Source organism: Mustela putorius, unplaced genomic scaffold (assembly GCF_011764305.1).
Source record: "Mustela putorius furo isolate JIRA1106 unplaced genomic scaffold, ASM1176430v1.1 tig00003836_pilon_pilon_pilon, whole genome shotgun sequence".
Lineage (NCBI taxonomy): Eukaryota > Metazoa > Chordata > Mammalia > Carnivora > Mustelidae > Mustela > Mustela putorius.
The window spans coordinates 20,517,943-20,526,217 of NW_025421989.1; the positions used below are offsets into that span (position 1 = coordinate 20,517,943).

The 8,275-nt window shown below is 38.4% G+C and overlaps 1 long non-coding RNA gene across 1 annotated transcript; it reads left to right on the top strand.

Annotated features, from left to right (window-relative positions):
• The first annotated feature begins 5,815 nt into the window (after nucleotides 1-5,815).
• On the top strand, nucleotides 5,816-7,146 carry LOC123394707. The gene is made up of 3 exons (XR_006609427.1): nucleotides 5,816-6,088; nucleotides 6,915-6,970; nucleotides 7,072-7,146. It is a non-coding gene; the product is annotated as an uncharacterized LOC123394707 (long non-coding RNA).
• The last annotated feature ends 1,129 nt before the right edge of the window (nucleotides 7,147-8,275 follow it).

Consider the following 8,275-nt stretch of genomic DNA (forward strand, 5'->3'; position numbering starts at 1 on the left):
TCCATCTATAGTTTCTGCCTGGCTGTCATGCTTAAAAAGATCTTCACTTAAATATCATTAAAAAAAAAAAAGCTTCACCCATATTTCCTGTTGGTACACCTTTTAACATTCAAATCTTGAATCCATTTGACAGAAAAAACTCTAGCACTTCTTTTGTGGTATTGTATATTGGCAAAGCTGAATTTATAATCATCTTGGATATGACTTATGGTGATGACTGTTGAGTATAATTCCTAACGCAGCATTTCGTTCAGGGAGATATTAATGTATTTGACAATCACAATAAGGCATATACCACAGTGTCTCTCTGTGGAAAAATTTGAGTTCGGTGCAGCTGACAGATTTAGGTGTGCAATTCTAGAGAATTTCATTTCTGCAGTGTCATTTTTCATTAGGTTTAAATGACAGAAAAGTAGATATTTGAGGCTAGATCAGAGTGTAAGATGAGAAGTATGGCCACAGTGTTTTGCAGTTTATGCTACCAAAGAGTGGAATCTCTTGTCCCACCCCTTGAATCTGAGTTGGCCGTGCCCCAAAGCCTTTCTTTGTCCTCTTGAATGCTGCCCTGGGATCACTGTTCCATGAAGAAGTCTGGGATGAAGGACTAAATGCAGAGAGAGGCCCAGCTAGGCGTCAGTGCCAGCTGAACATAGCTCCAGCTCATCTACCAGCCAAATTTGGGTACGCAACTGAGTCCAAGAGAGATGCCAGAAGAGCTCCCTAGTCAACCTGCAGAATTGTGAGACACAATAAATTGTCGTTATAAGTCTCTGAGGTTATGAGGTGGCTGGTTTCCAATAATAAATTGAGTGCAGGATTCTTTCATCTGTGAGACTTTGTCTCCGTTCTGACTGCTGTAACAGGAATACCATAGCCTGAGGGGCTTAACTAACAAACATTTATCCCTCACAGCTCTGGAGGCTGGGGTCTCCAGATTGAGATTGAGTGTTTGTAAGAACCTGCTTCCAGATTCATAGACGGCCAGATTCACATGGTGTCCTCACTTGGTAGAACATGTGAGGGAACTCTCTACGGTCTCTTTTTATAAGGGCAGTAGTCACTTCTGGAGCTTCCCAAAGGCCCACCTCCTAGTACCATCACACTGGGATTAGGTTTCAACAGAGGAATTTTGAGGAGACACAGAAGTTCAGTCCATAGCAAAATTTTCTTTAAGAGTTTGAGGCAGACAAACTATGGGAAGAGCCAAGATGTCCATAGACAGACAAATGGATAAAGGTGATGTGGGGTGTGTGTGTGTGTGTGTGTGTGTGTGTGTACACACATATATATGCGTATGTATATATATATGTGTGTGTATATATATATATATAATAGAATATTGCTCAGCCATCAGAAAGATGAATACTTACCATTTCTCAGTGTGTTGGAACTGGAGGGTACTATGCTGAGTAAAATAAGTCAATCAGAAAAAGATAATTATTGTACAGTTTCACTCATACATGGACTATGAGAAACAGTGCAGAAGATCATAGGGGGAGGGAAAATGAAATGGGAAGTCATCAGAGAGGGAGACAAAGCATGAAAGACTCTTAACTATAGGAAAAAACCCGAGGGTTGTTGGAGGGGAGGTGAATAGGGGATAGGGTATTGGATGTTGGACATTAAGGAGGGCATGTGATGTGATGAACACTTGGGTGTTGCATGCAACTGATGAATTACTGAACTCTGCATCTGAAACTAATGATGTACTTTATGTTGGCTAATTGAATTTAAATAAAAATTAAAAAAGAGTCTATGTCGGAAGAGAAATCTAAGGCTTTAACAAAATTTTTCTTACCTTTAATTGCCAATCAGAATCTATCTTCTTTTAAATTTTGGGGGGCTGTATTTTGGAGTTGGAGTACAAGCATATAACTAAAACCGAGTTAATGTTTATGGAGAGCTCCCTGGACTAGCCACACCCTTATTACATCCATGAGCTGCTTTGTTGTGATTTTCCTACATTGGGTGCTTCCTAAGTGTCAAGTAATGTTCTGATTCAAAATTCCTAGACCCGTTGTCTTTGAGGTTCTGAAATTGCCCTATGATTTGGGGTTCGATTCAAGAAACCTTTGCAATGCAGTGCCGCATTTTTGTGGAGTTGGCATAAATCATGTAAAACATAGGTAAACCAGTTTACCTTTCTGAGTCTTAGTGTTTTCAACGGCAAAGTGAATTGCATGAATCTTATGAACCAAAAATTCCTTTTCAATTCAAAACATCTATGATTCTCCTGCCTGTTACATTTCTCTGGAGAATTTTATAGGACTGAAAAATATTGTATAATGCTACTTGAACCTCATAACTTTAAAAATGCCTTATTCATTATAGGTTTTATATATTGCTTTCAGTATCTAATTTCTGACTTTTGTCACTTTTCCCCTATACTTTAGGCCAGATAAACTCAAATTATGATATGATATTCACTGAAAAATTTCTCATTTTTACCAATAGAATCTGTACCACATACGCTTTAGTCTTTAAAATGATTAAACTAGAGGACAGTCTGTATTTAAGAGGGTGTATAACAATCAACTGCCAAACTTGTGGCTCTAAAAAATGGGGTTATTTCTCACCATGCTGTGGATCATCTGGCTGTCCCTTCTAGTCTGGGCCAGCATAGCCAGGGTTGTATGGTTTAGTCTGGCCTCGTTCTTATGTCTGCTGATGGGCTTGAGGTCATCTAGAGTAACAGGGTTAACTTGGGCGCATATCATCATCCAGCGGACTGGCCTGGCTTGGTTTCCTGGTGGTGTTTTCAGGGTTCCCAAGGAGCCAGCTTCAGTGCGCAAGTACTTTTCAAGTCTTGTATTTGCCCATGTCTGATCGACCAAAGCAAATCACATGGCCAGGCTCAGATTTCAGGTGGGTGAGAAAATAGAGGCCACCTCTACTTTGCATGGTCCTGGTGCAAACTATACAGCATAGATGCAGACATGGAAGGAATTTATGGCCGTTTTTGCTACCTGCCACAGCATCTGAGATTGTATTCTCGGCTCTTGACCATTGCTCTATCATCTCTCACTGAGCAGTAAATCTATCTTAATTGCCTGAACAGAATTTCCTTGGAAAAGCCATTTCATTCCTTTTTAGAAGATTGATAAGAACCTGTATTTTACTTCAAACATATTATAAGCTAATTTTAGAAAACTTACAGAATGAAGACAAGCATGAAGAAGAGAGTAAAAATAATGTCTAATTCAACCACCCAGAGATAACTATTGTTTTTCTTTAACTTGTTTAAGAATCTAATGTTAGAAAGATTAAGAAATATGCTATTAGTATATATCTTAGTATTGTGGTTACATAAAATGTTACGTATATGTAATAAAATGTATTCATAAAACCTTTAGGTCCATTACTTGAAAATACTTCAGCTATTTTTCTCTAGAACTTGGTCATAGTGAGTCTTATATTAGTTAGTGTATAGAGTAAACAAAAAGCTCTCGAAAATACTGTGGGTTAAATAAGGCATATAAGATGGATGAGGTGCTTACTTCTGTCTCAGGTAAAAGTTCAAAGGTAGATAGTTTAGGTTGGGTAAACATTTCTGCTCTACCTGGTCATTCAGTGACCCAGGCTAGTGGGTCAGCTTTGTCATCTTCATTATGTGGCTTCTAGATCTTAGTCCAGGTTCGCAGCTGTAGTTGTGGCTGTTTTTCAAATACCAAGAAGGGAGAAAGAAGTTCCTGGAAACATCTTCGTCTCTGAGATGATCTCAAAGTTGCACATGACTTTCTCTCACATCACATCAGCTTAAACTTAGACAGCTACGCCTTACTGAAAGCATGGTGGTGTACCAGAAAAGACTTGGGGAATTCATAACCAAGAGAAAGAAAAAGAAAATGGATATTGAGGGACAGTTAGCAATTTCTTTTATCTTACCCAAACTGTGCATATCTAGACTACATTTCCTCCTTAAGCATGAAGCCCTAATGGTGTGGATATCTTTTGCTTTGTTCTGTCCTGGGTCCTTTCCTCTCTGTTGGAGTAATAGCACTTAAATTTTCCTTTGGAAAATTCTCAGACCATGAACTTTGGGTTGGGCCAATATGCCCCTCCTTGCTATACTTCCCCTCATTGCATGGTTGGGTATGTGAACTTGTACCGAACAGTGGAACTCGAACTTGAGAGTGTTTTTTTTAGGACATAGTGAGACGGTAAAGCTTTTTTCCTCTTCTGCTGGGAGAATTGAGTCGTTGGGATGAAACACAGAAAAGAACCCACTGAGAGAAGTAAAGCTACAGAATGGAGAGATAGAGAGAAAGGGTATCTGGAAGGTATTGTTTGAGTCCCCAGTTCAAACCATTCCTGAAGCTGGGATCTCCCTGGATTTTTAATTATATAATTCAAAGATCCCATTTATTTTTCTTATTTTGTGTTAGATTTCTGTCAATTGCCACTGAAAGAATTCTGTTAAATCCACCACCGTAATCCTTACTAAACTTCATTTCCTTTAGGTCTCATTGGTTTTCCATCTAGGAGTGTTTGAATTCAAATTCTGTCATCTAAGATCAAGACTGTTTCCCAACATGGTCTCACTGTTAAATTTATCTTTGAGTCTTTTCCTGCCTTCATGTCTTTGGTGGAATGATATCATAGGTTCTGGTATTGGGCCTTAGGGCCATGAATGGTTACTGAATTTCTCTCCTCTCAATTCTTCTCTTTCTCTTTAACCTTTTGTCCACCTAATACACAAATATAGACAGGAGGATCAGCACTGGGGAGGGCAGAGGGTAAGTTGTGGTGGCAGAGGAAGAATTATTTTGAGCCATTAACTTACCTTTGTTCCAACACTTCAATTGCAGTGATTGGGTGGTAGAATTGGTCCAGAGAGTCACAGCAAATTGAAAATTGTCAGTAAAAGTGTTGCTGCCAGTATTGTGAGTGGCATTGAATAGGATATTTAAAGGGAGGCCAGTGGCATCCAGCAGAGACCAAGCCATTTGAGTGTCATTAAATTCATTATATGCCTTTTTGTGTTGCTGTCACTTGTATTCCATCTGCTAACAGTTTGGGGGTTAAGGCCAAACATTTCCCTATGCCTAGATTTGATTTTGTAATGTGCCTACTACCAGTATCAAGGCATTTAAACATGCTATTGCTGCATTACTGAAATATTCAGAACAAATCACTGTGCTATCTACTGTGCCTTCCTTCCATTGTGGTAACTGATTTTTGAGGGTCTGATGTAAGATTATTTATGGAAAGACAGAACGATACACCTAATTAAGGGAATCCCAGATTAAGTCATTCCCTTCCCTCTTCCTAAAGTCTGGTACATGTGCATGCAAAAGGGATATTCCCTGGGATGGGGAGGCCAATTAGATACATGCTATTGATTTCAGTCTTCTGATGGGAAATCTCATTATTATTGTTTCCCAAAATGGAGGGCATGGTAGTGAAGCTCACAGGTCATTAAATTACTCTATTCAAGTTATGTGCTACACATCCCTTACAAACTGTGTCCGTTTCTGGCCCCATGACCTACTCTTGGCTGACTCTAACAATACCCTTTGAGTTGGACAGTAAGAAGTGCAGGGAGAGGGGGCGGCACAGAACATTTCCTTTAGACGGGCTGACGCCCTTGGACTCTATTATTTGGCATGCACCAGTAGAGCTCCCTTGGCAATATTTTGAATAGACTTGAAACTTCACCTTTATGAATCATTTTGACCAGTGTGGGTGAATTTCAGCACTATATGGCCATATTATAGTCCTATTTTAAAAAGACGTTTCTCCTCATCCCCACAGCAGATCTCTTAGCTGACTTTTTGTTATTTTCCCTTGTTATTGTGTCTCGGCAGGAACCATATTGGAGAAAATCAGCAGATCAACAGAATGCGGCCGGTGTGCTGGAGCTTTTGTTTGTGCCTGTGTGCCAGTGTAAACACGAACAGCATTTCATTCACCCCACCAGAGCTCATTATAGGAAGCCATTTCCGCAGCATGGTATCCCACAATTCTGAGGAGAAGTTGAGTCCACTATTACTTGAATGAAACTGAGAATAAAAGAACCCATTCTTAGTAGAGAGAAAATGTGTTCATGCTCGAACTGAAGGAAATCACCACAAATAGGCCATCTGATGTATGTATACATATATACATTTTATCGTTGTTAAACCCAAGCAGACCAATTCAGTGGACTATAATATGAGCTCAGTCTTTGATTTTTTTTTTCAGCATTTCTCTTGATTGTTTTCTGTGGTTTTCCTTTTAATATATTTTTATTGCTATGGGATTTTTTTTTTTTTTTAGAGTTAAAAGATCTCATTAGCATTCTCCAAGCCCTTAAATGTACATGAGCGTCCCATTTTCATTTTGTTTGCACATGTTATTCCTAGGGGCCTTAAAGAAATACAGTTAATATGAAAATGAATAATGTGATTTAAAAAAACAGCTCCCTTCTCCCATTTGGCAATGATAATCTTTTCTTAAAATGCCCATTTGTTTTTTTTTAAAAATGAGTGTTATAGGTCAACCCTCATACAGCTGTTTTCTTGTTGCACTCAGCCAGTGGAGATCACAGTAGGTGGGAAATCCTTTGAGTTATCCAATTAGAACCTTCAGAGTTTGATACAATTATAACTCCCTAAAGGGAAGACTGATGTGGTTTAAATCTGCTTGTGGTTGGGTGTGAGTGCTAAAAATGTGAGATCTGTGTTTGAAAGCTCTTAGTGCTAAGAATAGTCCTGGTAGAAGGTAACTGCCTCCTTTTCAGGAAAATCATAGCTATTATCTTTGCAATGATGATGTTCTCCTTTAGAGACATCATCTGAAATTGGCATCCTTACTATACATACGGCTCAACAAACTTTTATTGTGAATGTACTATGCTCTAGCACTGAAATGGGCTTTATAAATATTTATAAAATTTTCTATTCTCCCTAACGATCTTGCATATTATTTTATAGAGGGAAAAAAGTTCCCTGAGGTTTGGAGAAATGAAATAAGTTAGCATCACAAACTGGTAAGTGATAAACCTGAATTTGGACCCATGTGTACCAAATATTAAAACCTATTTTTTCAGCATCAAATTGCCTAACTGTACAAAATATGCATTATTCCCAGAGAGAAGCTATTCATTTTGGCAGTGGCTCAAATATCCATTTTAGTGGAAAATAACCTGTGGGAGTCAAAGGAAGGTAAGCGAAACACAAGCCACTCTGCCATTGGTATTCTGCAGAGTTTCTCTGTTGATTTCACTCCCATTTTAGAATATTGCATTTAATTACCTGTCAAACATATATCTTAACTTTCTGGAGGCAGGAGGGTCAGCCCAATTAGTGTTGTTATTTTTCCATTTAGTTTTCTGAATATACCTAATGCATTTTAAATCTGTCTTCAACAATAACAATTTCAAGCAGAGAGCTTCTTAAGAGTAAATCTTTTAACCCCGAGAATCTTGAAATAAATTGACTTAATTTTGAAACCAAATTGTAGAATCTCTGAGAACATCCAAAGATGGGATATATTGAACCTCTTTGTTTATCTTTCAGGGTAAATACATATAATTTCCCAAATCCCTTAGACCATGAACTTCCTTAGTAGAGTCTGGAAATTTCTTCCCCCCCCTAGAAATTGAGCATGTCCAAGAACTTTGTAATTTTCTTTCTCAAAGTTGAAATTTTTATTCTGTGGGCTGTTTCCCTCTGGGTCTGTCCTTGTATCCCTATGTTATGCTCTCATGAAAGAGGGGCCTCTTGCTTATATTCTTGAAGGTCATTGGAGAAGGAAGGAAGACTCCCAGTTTGGTGGCTAGAACATAATGTTGATGAGGCCAAGGCAGTACGATTATGTTAGGAACCAGTTCAGATTTTTGGATCAGTTAGCAGAAATCATTTCCAACTGGAACATTCAGACTTCTAATAAGCATGACCTTTACTGCGGTATCTAGATTCCACCAAGGAGAAAGATCTCATTAGATATTAGCTGTCTATACTAGGAACACTATGTGGTTTACAAGCTTATATACAACTTATCTGATGACTTCATTATTTCCCACTTTTTTTAAATGAGGGTTTTTGCTTTATCTCTGGAAAATTATGAACCTCTCATCTGCTGAATATGTTAAACACTCTGTTCAAGCACTCCCGAACCAAATGTCAGTTACTTCACTGAATTGTTTGAATAAGCCCCGGGAATTGGTCCAGACACGTGGTCCCATTTACCATCCTATTAATTACTGCCCTGGAATCTAACGTATTTTCTGAAATATGAATTCAGTTTCCTATGGATTTGACATCACATTGGACTTTTTAATGCAAAAGTTTTT